The sequence below is a fragment of the Rana temporaria genome (genome assembly GCF_905171775.1).
Source record: "Rana temporaria chromosome 4 unlocalized genomic scaffold, aRanTem1.1 chr4x, whole genome shotgun sequence".
Classification (NCBI taxonomy): domain Eukaryota; kingdom Metazoa; phylum Chordata; class Amphibia; order Anura; family Ranidae; genus Rana; species Rana temporaria.
Window position 1 is genome coordinate 305121 of NW_024404460.1, and position 17593 is coordinate 322713.

General features: G+C 45.1%; 1 long non-coding RNA gene across 1 annotated transcript; it reads right to left on the reverse strand.

Annotated features, from left to right (window-relative positions):
• Nucleotides 1-9728: 9728 nt before the first annotated feature.
• On the reverse strand, nucleotides 9729-11763 carry LOC120921822. The gene is made up of 2 exons (XR_005744992.1): nucleotides 11721-11763; nucleotides 9729-9941 (listed from the first exon to the last, which is right to left on the reverse strand). It is a non-coding gene; the product is annotated as an uncharacterized LOC120921822 (long non-coding RNA).
• Between the last annotated feature and the right edge of the window lie 5830 nt (nucleotides 11764-17593).

Below are 17593 nucleotides of genomic sequence, written 5' to 3' on the forward strand. Positions count from 1 at the left end.
TTCTTTTTTCCTTTCTCGTTTCATTTTTATATTTTTACAACTCTGAGTTCGTTGTTCCCTGCAGGACTGTTAGATTTTATTAGGTTCTATATGGGACAATGTTGCTGGGCACGGTTGCACAGAAACTTAAGATTGTGATTACGTAGCATATGTTACAATAGAATTTGTAAGCTATATAGGATACACAGGTTGCTCTGATTTATATACTAGCTCACCTTGCTCTTTCACCTCCATTTCTCTATCCGGCCTGAGCCAAAGAAAATATGGAGGAAAGGGTGATACCTTTCCATGACAAATCTTCCCAGGTCACACGACCCCCGATCTCCTCACGAACACACTAATACAGGTTTTTATTACCATTTACCTAGATTTCTACTAGTGTTGCTCACGAATATTCGCATTGCGAATATTCGACTCGAATATAGCATATTCGAGAAATCGCGCTATATTTCGAAATTCGCGGTGAATATTCGCAATTCCGAATATTCGATTTTTTACAATTTTTTTTTTTAATCAGATCACATCCTAGATATCTCCATCGACGTCTAAAAGCATTGCTGGTATCATTAGAGACCCTGGGCCGAGTAGCTGAAGCGTTCATTGAATTTTCCAGAAAGATCGCAATGCGATTATTCGGCAAACGCAATATCGCGCGATTATTTTCCTCGCCCCGATCTTCCGCATCAGAGCGATTTTTACAGTTTCATTTTTAAAACAGATCACATCCTAGTGATCTCCATAGACGTCTGAAAGCATTGCTGGTATGATTAGAGCCATTGGGCCGAGTAGCTGAAGCGATCATTTTATATTGCCGAATATTCGCAATGCGAATATTCGGCAATAGGAATATTGCGCGATTATTTGCTCCGCCCTTTTGCATCAGAGCCAATCAGAGTTCTCCTTCCACACTCGTCACAGGTTAGCAACCAATAGGAACCTGCCTGCATGGACATTATATAAGCTCACTCCCAGCACCATTTCATTGCAGATTCAGAAGCTGGCTAGAGAGTGTGGAGGCTGTTTCTGTGTTCCTGGTTTCCTGTGTCTTTGTTCTTGATTGATTTAGATCATCACCAGCATTGCTATTTAGTGATTCCAGTGGATCTTTTCCAGTATATCAACTGCTTTTTTCAAAGCAATAGACCCAAGAGCTTTTTTCAAAGCTACGTTTTGTGCTGTTTTGTGCTGTTTTTTTCATTTGTGTTACTGTTTGATCCTGCAATCCTCCCTGTTCAGTTATATTTGCAAGAGATTTCAGAACACATTTTGCTGAGCTTTATAAAAGAGCTTTTCTAAAAGCTAAGTTTTGTTCATCTTGTGTTACTGTTAGATCTTGCAGGTTCGCTGTTCAGTGATATTTGATAGGCATCTCAGTTCAAATTTTGTTTAGTTTTCCCTAAAGAGCTTTTATAAAAGCTAAGTTTTGTGTTCAGTTTAGTTAAATTTTGTGTAGTAAGTGTACACACTGTTAGTGTACATTTATTTCATCTAGCTTAGCTTAGTGTGTGTTTAGTGTCTGTGTTTTGTGTTTAAAAAAAAAAAAAAAAAAAAAAAAGTTAGTGTTTGTTTAGTGCTTTTTTTTTTTTCTTTAATTTTGTAGTCCTTGTCTGGTGTACTACTTTTCTTATAGTTTAGTAGCTGTCTGTGTACGTCTTTGTCTGCGTGCCTGTCTTGTAAAAAATACACAAAAACACATTTTGTTCACATTTTCCCCCCCCAATAAAGTTTAACCCCCCCACACACATATCAGCAATTATGAGCGGCATCCGTGGCCGTGGCAGTAGGGGTAGGGGAGTTACTCCCAGTGCTGGATCGCTGCCAGCACGGGGTACCTCTCGTGCCCCTACTAGTGGTAGAGGATCGGGTGCAAGGGGAGTACGCCTGATCCGGGAGTTCTTCCCATCGGGCAGCCGCCCGATATTGCCATCTCAGGCTCAAGTAGTGGTGGACTACATGGGGCACAGCAGTGCCACTGAGTCGTCGGTCCCGACTCACAGTAGTACCACCATTACACCGTTGCCTGTACTACCCCCCCCCCAGCCCCCAAGAGTCCAGCATCTTACTGTTCGACAGCGACAGTGAGAGGGATCTCTTGGGGGAGGCCATGCATCAGGCAGACCTCCAGCTCTGTCCTGATGGTCAGGACCTTTTTGAAGGGATGGATGAGGAGGATGGGATACCTGCTGGCAGTATCCCAGAGACATCCCTTCAAACTGGTGCTGCTGTTTTGGTGCAGGAAACAGCAGCACCTAGTCAGACCCAGGCGTGGGTGAGGGGACAGCGGAGCCAGGCTAGAGGCTCCATGTCACGTGGTTCCCTCAGACCAACACATCTCAGCCCTTGGTCTGACATCTCTGGGGGCGAAGAGGGTGACCCATCATGGTTGCCATCTGACGCGTCGGCTCACTACGTCAGTGACGACGGGGAAGGTAGGCACCCTGGTGAAACGGTGCGCCAGGTCACCACCAGGGAGACCATCGTCAGGGTCTCCACTGGTGATGGCAGCAGGAGGTGTCAGGAGGAGGAGCAGCAGCAGCAGCAGCAGGCAGCTCCACCTGTGCGCACCGAATCCCAGCAGGTGCAAGTAAGCGTCACCCCATCTGACAGGAGGGCGGTGCTGAAGTCACCTGTCTGGAATTTCTTTACCCTGGTGGCAGACAACCCTACCGTGGCCATCTGCCGGATTTGTAAAGTGAGGGTGAAGAGAGGGAAGTGTTTGGCTCGGGTGGGTACCACAGCCCTGAACCAGCACCTGAGGATAAACCACTGGGCGTTGTATGACGAGATGAAGCGTGGTGGTGGTAGCAGCGCCACCACCACAAGTGAGCAGGGTACAGCAGCCCCTGCCACATCTTCATCTGTTTCCAGCAGGTCATGCCCCCCCGCTCCCTCTAGTAGAGGTACTGGTACCGGCAGCCAGACCTCTACTTCCACAGCACCCTCCACGTCTGTGTCCCGCACTGCCGTCCGGCGCCAGGCGTCGATTTCAGACGCCTTTGACCGCACCACTCCCTTCCCCCCTGGAGACCGACGTGTGCGTTCCCTCAATGGGCTCCTGGCAAGGGTTATTGCCCAACATCTGCTGCCCTTCAACATAGTTGACAGCAACCCCTTCAGGCAGATGTTGGAGCAGGCCCAACCCCAATGGCGTGTCCCCAGCCGCCATTTCTTTGCCAGGACTGGTGTCCCTGCCCTACACCAGCACATTGTGCAGAATGTAACCCTGTCGCTGGATCACGCTGTCAGCGACAGGGTTCATCTGACAATGGATGGCTGGACCAGCAGGCATGGGCAGGGACGCTACATCAGCTTCACGGCCCATTGGGTTTCCCTCCGAGGCGTCGGTGAGGGATCGTCGGCAACCGATCTTGTGGTGCCGCCCCGGGGTGTCCAGGGGAGAACTGCTGGTCTCCCTCAAGCCACTGTCTCCGCAGCTGCTGAGCCTCCCAGCAAGCGCCCCCGTAGCTACTCAAGTGTGGGGCACGTGCGCTGTCAGGCCGTGCTCCAGCTTGTTAGTTTAGGGGACCGGAGACACACTGCAGAAGAAGTGCTGAAAGCACTTCAAGCTCAGGTCCAGAAGTGGCTGACACCCCGAAGGCTCCAGCCAGGTATGGTTGTCTGCGATAACGGCAGCAACCTACTCGCCGCCCTCCATGCTGGCAGTCTGACGCACGTGCCCTGTCTGGCACATGTCCTCAACCTGGTGGTGCAGAAGTTCCTGCGCACTTATCCAGGGTTGAGTGACATTGTGGCAAAGGCGCGTAGGATTGCCAGCCACTTCAGGCGCTCCCCAACCGCTACCGCGTCCCTGTCCAAATTGCAGCGGAAGTACAATCTGCCCCTTCACAGGCTGATTGTGGACAGTGTGACGCGGTGGAACTCCACCCTCCACATGCTGAAGAGGTTGTGGGAGCAGCAAAGGGCGGTGAGGGAGTACCTGATGGAACTAGGCACTGAGAGGGCTTCACCACAACTCCCTTTCATCGCCTGTGCGCAGTGGGGGCAGATAAACCAGGTCTGCCAAGTGTTGTCCTCCTTCGAGCAGGCGACCAAGATGGTCAGCAGTGAGCAAATTGGCCTCAATAGCGTGCTGCCAATACTGTTCATGCTGGAGAGGACACTAGATCGCCTGCTCGAGGCTGGGGAGAGTGCCTTGGTGGAGCAGGAGGAGTCAGCAATGCTCCACCGAGACCAGGGCCAGGACCAGGAGGAGGAGGAGGAGGAGGAGGATGATGATGAAGAGGAGGAGGAGGTGGTTGCTGGTGTCGTCCCGGAGTCAGGGCCTGGTCAGGAGGGAGAGCCGGTGTTGGGGGCACCGATAGTCCGGGGGTTGGGCATGTCTGAGTTTGACCAGCAGCGCCTCAGGGAAGAAGAGTCGCACCTCATTCACCTGGCCAGCATTGAGGAGTCACAGCGGGCTGTGCTCTTCCCCATGGCTGCCCACATGCTGAGATGCCTCAGGAGGGACCCCCGGGTTAAGACCATCAAGACGAGGGATGATTTCTGGATGGCCACCCTTTTGGATCCCAGGTGCAAGGGGAAACTGGAGCAGTTCATCCCAGCCAGCCGGAGGCAGCACCGGATGGAGGAACTGCAGGCAGCCATTGTCAGACGGTTGGAGCAGGCAACTCCCCGGCCTCCAGTTGTCCCCCCTCATCTCACCCAGCAGGTGGCTGCACCCAGCTGCAGCCGAGCAGGGGACCTAATGGAAGAGATGAGGATGTTCTTCCAAACCGAGCGACCCAGTACCACCACCAGCAGCAGCAGCAGCAGTCACCACCAGCGGCTGGCCCACATGGTGGCAGACTACATGGCGTCCGTCGGTGCTTCTGACAGTATGAGCACCGACGACCCCATGGAGTACTGGGTTGCCAGATTGGACACCTGCCGCGAGCTCGCTCAGTATGCGCTGGAGTTATTGTCTTGCCCCCCCTCCAGCGTACTATCTGAGCGGACATTCAGCGCGGCAGGTGGGGTGGTCACGGACAAGAGGACCCGTCTGTCCACAGACTCCGTGGACAGACTCACATTCATAAAGATGAATGAGTCCTGGATCGGCGGTGACTTTCTGGCACCCGTCGTCGGTTCAGGGCGCTGAAGGGTCCCTTGCCATGCATTCCCTGATGAAGCCCCGGACCTGATGTATTTACAGTGCTGAATATAACTATTTCAACATCAGAGAAAATCAATGTTAATATTTGGTACAGTAGGCTTTCTTTGCAATTACAGCGGTCAAACATTTCTTGTAGTTTTACACCAGCTTTGCACACACTGGAGGAGGGATTTTGGCCCACTCCTCCACACAGATCTTCTCTACATCAGTCATGTTTCTGGGCTATCGCTGAGAAACACGGAGTTTGAGCTCCCTCCAAAGATTCTCTATTGGGTTTAGGTCTGGAGACTGGCTAGGCCACGCCAGAACCTTGATATGCTCCTTACAGAGCCAATCCTTGGTTATCCTGGCTGTGTGCTTTGGGTCATTCTCATGTTGGAAGACCCAGCCTCGACCCATCTTCAAAGCTCTAACTCAGGGAAGGAGGTTGTTGCCCAAAATCTTGCAATACATGGCCCCGGTCATCCTCTCCTTAATACAGTGCAGTCACCCTGTCCCATGTGCAGAAAAACACCACCAAAGCATGATGCTACCACCCCCATGCTTCACATTAGGGATGGCGTTCTTGGCATGGTACTCATCATTATTCTTCCTCCGAACACGGTTAGTGAAATTATGATCAAAAAATTATATTATAGTCTCATCTGACCACATGATTTTCTCCCATGACTCCTTTGGATCAGTCAAGACAATTATGTCAGCAGTTATTTCACACCCTATATACTCTTATTAAGACTGCTGTACATCATGGCAACTCCTGCCCATGTGATATGACTCTGTATCAACTACTACTGTTAATACTACTACTGCTGCTTCTGCTGCTGCTGCCGCCCAGTCAATACACCTGTGTCAGCAGTTATTTCACACTCTATATACTCCTATTCCTACTGCTGTTCATGATGGCACCTCCTGCCCATGTGATATGACTCTGTATCAACTACTACTGTTAATACTACTACTGCTGCTTCTGCTGCTGCTGCCGCCCAGTCAATACACCTATGTCAGCAGTTATTTCACACTCTATATACTCCTATTCCTACTGCTGTTCATGATGGCACCTCCTGCCCATGTGATATGACTCTGTATCAACTACTACTGTTAATACTACTACTGCTGCTTCAGCTGCTGCTGCCGCCCAGTCAATACACCTATGTCAGCAGTTGTTTAACACTCTATATACTCCTATTCCTACTGCTGTTCATGATGGCACCTCCTGCCCATGTGATATGACTCTGTATCAACTACTACTGTTAATACTACTGGTGCTTCTGCTGCTGCTGCCCAGTCAATACACCTATGTCAGCAGTTATTTGACACTCTATATACTCCTATTCCTACTGCTGTTCATCATGGCACCTCCTGCCCATGTGATATGACTCTGTATCAACTACTACTGTTAATACTACTGCTGCTTCTGCTGCTGCTGCCCAGTCAATACACCTATGTCAGCAGTTATTTGACACTCTATATACTCCTATTCCTACTGCTGTTCATCATGGCACCTCCTGCCCATGTGATATGACTCTGTATCAACTACTACTGTTAATACTACTGCTGCTTCTGCTGCTGCTGCCCAGTCAATACACCTATGTCAGCAGTTATTTGACACTCTATATACTCCTATTCCTACTGCTGTTCATGATGGCACCTCCTGCCCATGTGATATGACTCTGTATCAACTACTACTGTTAATACTACTGCTGCTTCTGCTGCTGCTGCTGCCCAGTCAAGACACCTATGTCAGCAGTTATTTGACACTCTATATACTCCTATTCCTACTGCTGTTCATGATGGCACCTCCTGCCCATGTGATATGACTCTGTATCAACTACTACTGTTAATACTACTGCTGCTTCTGCTGCTGCTGCTGCCCAGTCAAGACACCTATGTCAGCAGTTATTTGACACTCTATATACTCCTATTCCTACTGCTGTTCATGATGGCACCTCCTGCCCATGTGATATGACTCTGTATCAACTACTACTGTTAATACTACTGCTGCTTCTGCTGCTGCTGCCCAGTCAATACACCTATGTCAGCAGTTATTTGACACTCTATATACTCCTATTCCTACTGCTGTTCATCATGGCACCTCCTGCCCATGTGATATGACTCTGTATCAACTACTACTGTTAATACTACTGCTGCTTCTGCTGCTGCTGCCCAGTCAATACACCTATGTCAGCAGTTATTTGACACTCTATATACTCCTATTCCTACTGCTGTTCATCATGGCACCTCCTGCCCATGTGATATGACTCTGTATCAACTACTACTGTTAATACTACTGCTGCTTCTGCTGCTGCTGCTGCCCAGTCAAGACACCTATGTCAGCAGTTATTTGACACTCTATATACTCCTATTCCTACTGCTGTTCATCATGGCACCTCCTGCCCATGTGATATGACTCTGTATCAACTACTACTGTTAATACTACTGCTGCTTCTGCTGCTGCTGCCCAGTCAATACACCTATGTCAGCAGTTATTTGACACTCTATATACTCCTATTCCTACTGCTGTTCATCATGGCACCTCCTGCCCATGTGATATGACTCTGTATCAACTACTACTGTTAATACTACTGCTGCTTCTGCTGCTGCTGCCCCGTCAATACACCTATGTCAGCAGTTATTTCACACCCTATATACTCTTATTAAGACTGCTGTTCATCATGGCACCTCTTGCCCGAGTGATTTGACACTGTATTGTCAATGTCTACTACTACTATTACAGCTCAGTCAAGACACCTGTGTCCCAATTTTTTGGTACACTATTGACTACTATGACCACTACTGATGCTGTAAAGTATTCCCCAAGTGTTTTTATGCTATGTATTACTATTACCACTACTGCTTGTAAATCATGCCTGTGTGATACTTAGTGGGAATGCTTTAATAAGCATTCCCAGTATGGATACCCGTAAATGTATTAATCTTAATTAGTGTGAATGCTTTAATAAACATTTCCAGTATTGATATACGTAAATTTAGTAATCTTATTATTCCTTACGTTTTTTGGTTCTGCGTAACTTCGGCATACTTTCAGCTATTGAGACCATTCAACTGTAAAAATGTTCGTCTCTTTCAGCTAATGATGGGACTTCTTCAAGTTTTTTTCTACTTTTTACACTTTTATAAATTTTAAGCTTTTAGACCCTTTTTTTAACATTGAAGTCAATGAGAACATCCTTTTCCCCTTTGAATTCACATGCCATGCCAAAAGTTTCAGCTACTTCATACTTTCACTTACAGACACTGAAAAAACTGTAAAGCGGTCACAAAATATTTAGCTATCCGGCTATGACTTTTCAGATCGTCATCGTTTACAATTTTTTGTTGAAAACGCAATTTACGTTTTGCGAATTTTTCACAAAAATGCGATAGGTTATAATGTAATCCTATGGAGGGGATTTAGAGTCTGTCATGTGACCTTAACATTGGAGATCTTTGTAATTAAAAATATCTTTACAAAAAGGGGAAACAAAATGGTCTCACGCCCACAAGATCTACTTTTCATACACAATTTTTATATCAAAACGTAGCTATGCTTGTCTGGTTTCTGGCAATGTGATCAATTCTGCGATACGTATTTTAGTTTTAGTTATTGGAGCAACAGCCAGAAATTATGTCTCATAGACTCTCATGTTAAATTATCTAAAAAATGTTGCTGCAAAACTCACAAAGACGCTCTTTTCTAAATCGCAGACATGGCCACATTTTTAAGTTTATCAACATAAATTTCATATCAATGCGTTCACAAGGGCCGTGTATTTCAAACGGTGTAGTCGTTGTATCGATCGCATGTACGGTTGAGGATTTATTAAGCTTTGTTTGGAGGCTTAAATCATGTATTTGATCTGTGAATTAAAAGCGTTTGTAATGTTATTTCTTTCCATAAATAACTTTCCTGACCTCAGTGCAATATTCCTCCTCACTGACCTGGGGGGGAGGGGAAACCTCTTGAGGGGGGAGGGGCGACCAGGAAGTCAGCATACTCTATACTTTGCAGATAGAGAAAGAAGCTGTGTGTCCTAAAGATAGTGTAGTGGTTATGGTGAATGTCTTTGGCAAGGGGCTCAGCAATTAAGCTATTCAGCATTCCCACTCGCATTTTCCTCAGGAAATGCATTGTCTAGTTACATTATATTTTAATACTACTGCTGCTGCCTCCATGCTGAGTAAAGCTTCATGACCTCTCTGGCACAGCGGATTCACCAACAGCCTCCGCTTCAAGCTACCAGACCGGATCGTAACAGCAAGTGTAACTAAAACAATTAACCTTATGTTAAACCCTGGTTTGCGGCCTTTATACTGCAACCATTAGGCTGTCTGCAAGAGCAAATCTGCACTCTCTCTCTCTTTCTTGCTCTCTCTCTCTCTCTGTATATATATATATATATTGTTGCTTTTGTTATGTTCATTTTTCAACAGTTTATTTTGTGTTCGTCGTGTCTGTGTCCGTGTGCTTTAGTTTGTCCTAGGTTTGTGTTAAATAAAATGATAGTATAAAATGTTTTTGCTTATTATGAAGTTAGATGTGTTGATGTTGATTTGTTCGATGTGAAGTTAGATGTGTTGAAAAACCTAAAAATCGATCTCAAAAAGAAATGAAACATTTCCAAAAAATAACATTTTTTAATCAAAAAATTAATTCAGACATAGCTGAGCATGAGCTTCTGAAGCCTTTCCAGCTCAGCAAGATATTCTAATTGCTGCTGGTCTAGCTGCGTATTTTGCTGGACCAGGTAGCGAATTTGTTGATGATTTCCCTTAATCCTCAGATGTGTCTTCTTTAGCAGCGCGTGCTGCTGCATCATCTTTCTTGCTACTGTTAGGATATAATAAAAAAACATTTGGATTTCAAAGAACGTTACCAAATAAATAAAATATTTTTTTTGCTTATTAATCAATCATTATCATGTGTATACACTTGTTATGTGTCTAACACATCCCGGGAGTGCAGAATTATTAGGCAAATGAGTATTTGGACCACATCATCCTCTTTATGCATGTTGTCTTACTCCAAGCTGTATAGGCTCGAAAGCCTACTACCGATTAGGCATATTAGGTAATGTACATCTCTGTAATGAGAAGGTGTGTGGTCTAATGACATCAACACTCTATATCAGGTGTGCATAATTATTAGTCAATTTCCTTTCCTTTGGCAAAATGGGCCAAAAGAAGGACTTGACAGACTCTGAAAAGTCCAAAATAGAGAGATATCTAGCAGAGGGATGCAGCACTCTTAAAATTGCAAAGCTTCTGAAGCGTGATCATCAAACAAAAGAAACGTGTGGAAAAACAAAGGCGCAAAATAACTGCCCATGAACTGAGAAAGGTTAAGCGTGCAGCTGCCAAGATGCCACTTGCCACCAGATTGGCCATATTTCAGAGCTGCAACATCACTGGGGTGCCCAAAAGCACAAGGTGTGCAATACCCAGAGACATGGCCAAGGTAAGAAAGGCTGAAAGACGACGACCACTGAACAAGACACACAAGCTGCAACGTCAAGACTGTGCCAATAAATATCTCAAGAAAGATTTTTCTAAGGTTTTATGGACTACTGAAATGAGAGTGAGTCTTGATGGGCCAGATGGAAGAGCCCGTGGCTGGATTGGTAAAGGGCAGGGAGCTCCAGTCCGACTCAGACGCCAGCAAGGTGGTGGTGGAGTACTGGTTTGGGCTGGTATCATCAAAGATGAGCTTGTGGGGCCTTTTCGGATTGAGGATGGAGTCAAGCTCAACTCCCAGTCCTACTGCCAGATTATGGAAGAGACCTTCTTTAAGCAGTGGTACAGGAAGAAGTCACCATCCTTCAAGAAAAACATGATTTTCATGCAGGACAATGCTCCATCACACGTGTCAAAGTACTCCACAGCGTGGCTGGCAAGAAAGGGTATTAAATAAAAAAAAGTAATGACATGGCCTCCTTGTTCACCTGATCTGAACCCCATTGAGAACCTGTGGTCCATCATCAAATGTGGGATTTACAAGGAGGGAAAACAGTACACCTCTCTGAACAGTGTCTGGGAGGCTGTGGTTGCTGCTGCACGCAATGTTGATGGTGAACAGATCAAAACACTGACAGAATCCATGGATGTCAGGCTTTTGAGTGTCCTTGCAAAGAAAGGTGGCTATATTGGTCACTGATTTGTTTTTGTTTTGTTTTTAAATGTCAGAAATGTGTATTTGTGAATGTTGAGATGTTATATTGGTTTCACTGTTAAAAATAAATCATTGAAATGGGTATCTATTTATTTTTTGGTTAAGTTGCCTAATAATTCTGCACAGTAATAGTAGTCACCTGCACACACAGATATCCCCCGAAAATAACTAACACTAAAAACAAACTAAAAACTACTTCCAAAAAAATTCAGCTTTGATATTAATGAGTTTTTGGGGTTCATTGAGAACATGGTTGTTGTTCAATAATAAAATGAATCCTCAAAAAATACAACTTGCCTAATAATTATGCACTACCTGTATACTTCTAGCATCAATACCATATTATGGTTCTACAATCTGACAGGTGCGCTTTATATGTTGTCCATTTTTATATCTACATTTTGTTGTTGAAATGTTATTAATCATTGTGCACATATTTACCTTCCTGAGCGAGGCTCACAGGACCGCTCTCTTCCTCCTGCTCTTCTGCTTGAGAAGTTGGGGTGGTGGGGGGGGGAATCTCCTCAGCTTGCTCCTCAGCAGGAGCTGGGGTTGGGGAGTGGGAGGGCCCTGGCTGCTCCTCTTCATCCATCTCCTCCTCTGCCGCATCCTCCTCTGCCGCATCCTCCTCCTCCTCCTCATCGGCCTGGCGCCTTCTGCGCTTGGCGCGGATAACTGGCATTGGAGCTCCTATAATAACACAATGTTCATATATTATAAAAATGTTTTCTAATGACGTATGCAAATTCTGTGTACTGTGCTGTATTGTATATGAATACAAATTGATTTATATAGACAGTTAACCAATGGGACAATGTTATATTAAAGGGTCTTGTGGGCACTACAGGGGACTGAGCGTGAGCTGGGATGCAACCATGTTAAAATGAGCTGTTTTTGTCTCCTTTGTTTTGTTCAGACCATCTCATGTTAAAAAAAGGGCCTGATGGAGCACACGGGATTACTATAACAACCCCACTCCTAACACAGGAATTTAGTGGTAATCTATATATATAAAACTCAACGTGTGTGTGTGCATAAATGTATGTATGTATGTATGTATGTATGTATGTATGTTCCAGCATCACGTACAAACGGCTAAAGATATTTATATGAAACTTGGCACACAGGTTACTTATATGTCAGCCACAAACATAGGATAGGTGGTTTAAACCTTACCCACCCCCACTTGCCATGGTCGGGGTTTTTCTTTAAAGTCCCATGCAAAGCAATGGGAAAATTATGTTCCCACATAACTTCTGTGTTCCTGTCTGCTGCCCCATGTCTTTTTTCAACAGTACTATGAATACCTTGGCCGGTGGTGATATATGTTAGCACAACATGGCATCTTGGTTAACAACATCTGACCTTACATGAATTACATATGACCTTACATAACTGTCACCAAAGGAGCTGCGGTGGCTCCACGCGATTGCCACTGCACTGACAACTGATTCACCTCTGCAGCTAGGGGTTCGGATCCCGCTCTCGGCTACCTGTGAATTGAGTTTGGTGGTCTCAGCCCCGCCCGTGGTGGGTGTGCTATGCGAGGTTGGGTTGGGAGGACCCCCTCACACCCGCCATTGCCAACCGGGGCATGGAGAAAGGTGGCAGATTGCCTCTGGGGGAGGCCTCCCAACTCCTGCAGGCCGGCTCCTCTCTCTTTCGAGTTCACGCACAAAATACACTTTTTAAAAAAAAAACATAACTGTCAACAATAACTTACCTGGATGATATTTAGCCCGAAGACGTCTGACATGAACCATTTGGCGCCTCTTCAGGTCAGACCACTTCTTAACAATGGCCTTGTGGTCATGTTGGCCGCCAAAGTCAGCGATTAGGGCGCTGACCACAGCCCTTTTCTCTGGCTGCCTCCGCAGCTCATCGTATCCTGTTTACAGGAACTTCTGCAAGATGAAGAACAAAGTATATTGTAATACTTCTGTTGACAGCCTTATGGATATATGACGTAAATGTATGCTATTCAACAATTGGAAGCATTCTCGCCTTATTAATCAATGACAGGGGTAACATGAAAGATTTTATATCCTGCCATTTCGGTCGCCACCTTTTTTGCATAAATATAGCAGCCATTATCATTTGCATAATTATGAATATATTATTAACAACACAGGATACACGTATAGGGGAGATATGCGTTGCTAACTCTTTTCCCTGTCAGGAGCCTAACGCCCCGGGGGTCAGAGACGGGACCTTTTTCGGAGGACCACTGACGTATGTACCCGTCGCAGTTTTTTGTGATGTCACTCTTTAGGTGTGTGCACATTTTTCACTGCATCCGGGTGGAGTTTTTGGGTTGTGTTTTGCACGCCACAGGCTTTTCAACAGGAAAAAAAACAGCTGGAGGCAGAATGGTTGCAAAACACTACGTGTTTGTTACTTAACTCTGGGTTTCAAGACCAGTCCACCTCCAGCTGTTGCAAAACTACTACTCCCATCAGCCACGGTCTGTCAGTGCATGCTAAGAATTTTACTTTTGCTGCATCTAGGGTGCCACAGTTTAGAGACCCGTGCATAAAGGCCTGAAAAATGGGGGCCTGCAGAACTTACAATACTAGAAGTGCCAGCATTCCCAGGCATGCTGGAAGTTGTAGTTCTGCAACATCTAAAGGGCAATATGTATTCGAACGTCCTTGGGCCTTGAGGACACTGAAGTCAGGACGTTCGCATACGTCCTATGTCCAAAAAATTTTTAAATTCATTATGCTAAATAACAAGGAAAAGTGCCTAAATACACATTTGCCAACCAGGGTGTCTGCAGCTGTCCAGGCATGCTGGGACTTGTAGTTTTGTAAAAGCAGGAGACACATTTTTTGTGAAATACTAATATATGATCATATATACTAACTTTTAAACTAGACTAAAATGCTGGGCTGGGCTGGGACTTGTAGTTTTGTAAAAGCAGGAGACACATTTTTGGTTAAATACTAATATCTGATCATATATACTAACTTTTAAACTAGACTTAAATGCAGTTGAAGATGATGAAATAACAGTGGTCAAAATACTTACACAAATCAGCAACTTTTCCTCAGACTTAGTGAAATTGCTTCCAACCATGTTGCTGTGTGATTGCGCTGCGATCATAAGTTGGAAACTGGCAAGGCTCCAGGAAATGGTCGCGTGTTGTTCGCGTGTTGATTGCGCTGCTTGGACCGAGATGGGTCCATATGGCTTCGGCTGTATGGACCACAGTAACTCTTTTCCCTGTCAGGAGCCTAGGAGCCTAACGCCCCGGGGGGTCAGAGACGGGACCTTTTCGGAGGACCACTGACGTATGCAACCGTCGCAGTTTTTTGTGATGTCACTCTTTAGGTGTGTGCAAATTTTTCCTTGCACCGGGTGGAGTTTTTGGGTTGTGTTTTGCACGCCACAGGCTTTTCAACAGAAAATAACCAGCTGGAGGCAGAATGGTTGCAAAACACTACGGGTTTGTTACCTAACTCTGGGTTTCAAGACCAGTCCACCTCCAGCTGTTGCAAAACTACTACTCCCATCAGCCACGGTCTGTCAGTGCATGCTAAGAATTTTACTTTTGCTGCATCTAGGGTGCCACAGTTTAGAGACCCGTGCATAAAGGCCTGAAAAATGTGGGCCTGCAGAACTTACAATACTAGAAGTGCCAGCATTCCCAGGCATGCTGGAAGTTGTAGTTCTGCAACATCTAAAGGGCAATATGTATTCGAACGTCCTTGGGCCTTGAGGACACTGAAGTCAGGACGTTCGCATACGTCCTATGTCCAATAAAATGTTAAATTCATTATGCTAAATAACAAGGAAAAGTGCCTAAATACACATTTGCCAACCAGGGTGTCTGCAGCTGTCCAGGCATGCTGGGACTTGTAGTTTTGTAAAAGCAGGAGACACATTTTTTGTGAAATACTAATATCTGATCATATATACTAACTTTTAAACTAGACTAAAATGCAGTTGAAGATGATGAAATAACAGTGGTCAAAATACTTACACAAATCAGCAACTTTTCCTCAGACTTAGTGAAATTGCTTCCAACCATGTTGCTGTGTGATTGCGCTGCGATCATAAGTTGGAAACTGGCAAGGCTCCAGGAAATGGTCGCGTGTTGTTCGCGCAATTGCGCATGCGCGATCGAAAAATCGCAATCGCAATATGTATTTTGGTTAAAATATCATACATATTCGATTTCAGAGTGCTGCTACAGCAGTTTTCGAAATATCTGCAATAAATTTCGCATTCGCATGTTGCGATATTTCGATAAAATATCTGGAATATTCTGAGCCAATCAGAGCGCTCCTCCAGCATATCTCGAAATTGCGCAATAAATATCGCATTCGCATGTTGCGATATTTCGATAAAATATCTGGAATATTCTGAGCCAATCAGAGCGCTCCTCCAGCATATCTCGAAATTGCGCAATAAATATCGCATTCGCATGTTGCGATATTTCGATAAAATATCACGAATATTCTGAGCCAATCAGAGCGCTCCTCCAGCATATCTCGAAATTGCGCAATAAATATCGCATTCGCATGTTGCGATATTTCGATAAAATATCACGAATATTCTGAGCCAATCAGAGCGCTCCTCCAGCATATCTCGAAATTGCGCAATAAATATCGCATTCGCATGTTGCGATATTTCGATAAAATATCACGAATATTCTGAGCCAATCAGAGCGCTCCTCCAGCATATCTCGAAATTGCGCAATAAATATCGCATTCGCATGTTGCGATATTTCTATAAAATATCTGGAATATTCTGAGCCAATCAGAGCGCTCCTCCAGCATATCTCGAAATTGCGCAATAAATATCGCATTCGCATGTTGCGATATTTCGATAAAATATCACGAATATTCTGAGCCAATCAGAGCGCTCCTCCAGCATATCTCGAAATTGCGCAATAAATATCGCATTCGCATGTTGCGATATTTCGATAAAATATCACGAATATTCTGAGCCAATCAGAGCGCTCCTCCAGCATATCTCGAAATTGCGCAATAAATATCGCATTCGCATGTTGCGATATTTCGATAAAATATCACGAATATTCTAAGCCAATCAGAGCGCTCCTACCGCAGTTATTAAAAAAATCGCAATTATTTTCGCATTCGCAATAGCGAAAAATCGCATTCAATTAATTTCGATAAAATATCACGAATATTCGAATTTAGCGAATATATCTCGAATATTCGAATATATATTCGAGATATATCGCGAAATCGAATATGGCATATTCTGCTCAACACTAATTTCTACAACATTAGTAGTAGATCTGATACATTCCACTCGCGCTCCTCCCACTTACCTCCAGGAGCACAACTTAATTCTTAGTAAAATAAGAATCTAGTAGACTCTCCACACCCCTAGTGTGTACTAGAGTAACGCTCACATTTATCCCCCTATTTACCTTACCCTCCCTTTACCTCACCCCTATTTCTCTCCCCCGCCCCTCTTACCTATCACCTCACATACCCCCCCCCCACCTACCTTGGTTTCAACTCCAGGGATCCATTGCCTCATTCCCAAAACAGACACCTAAGGACTAAAAGTTACCATCATGGCCTACGCCTTTCTGGGGAAAGCCCCCTCTATCATATCACACAATGTCAATGGACTGAACATACCAGAAAAGAGAACCAAAATGTTACGCGAACTTAAAAAAGCGCGCCCTTCAGTGGTTTTCTTACAAGAGACCCACTTTAAAGGGCAGGACATACCCAAACTAACTGATAACCTCTTCACGAAAGCATTTCATGCCACGAACCCCCTAGCCAAAACCAAAGGAGTTTCCATCCTTTTTAACAAGGACTCCCCCTTCGTGCTTAAACAACTCCTAGCGGACCCAGAGGGTAGATATCTCTTTCTAAAAGGCTCATGGGCAGGGTCACCCATCACTCTAGCCAATGTCTACTTTCCCAACACAGCCCACATCACATTCTGCCGCAGGATCATAGATGAACTCACACGATTCGCGGATGGGTGTGTTGTCCTCGGAGGAGACTTTAACATCCCTCTTTCCCCACTGAGGGACACCTCTTCAGGACATACTCATGTTTCCTTTAAAATCCTGAAGCGTATCAAAGTCATGCTACAGTCTCTTACGCTGGTGGATGCATGGAGGTCAACACACCCGTCCGAGAAGGATTTCACATATTTCTCTGCCCCCCACAAAAAATATTCGCGTATTGATATGATCTTTGTCTCTCAAAGAGACCTGGGAAACGTTTCCAGGGCTGAGATTGGCATTATCTCGCTCTCGGACCACGCCCCAGTAGCCATATGCCTTGTGCTTGACCCGCCCAGAAGATCCAATTTCA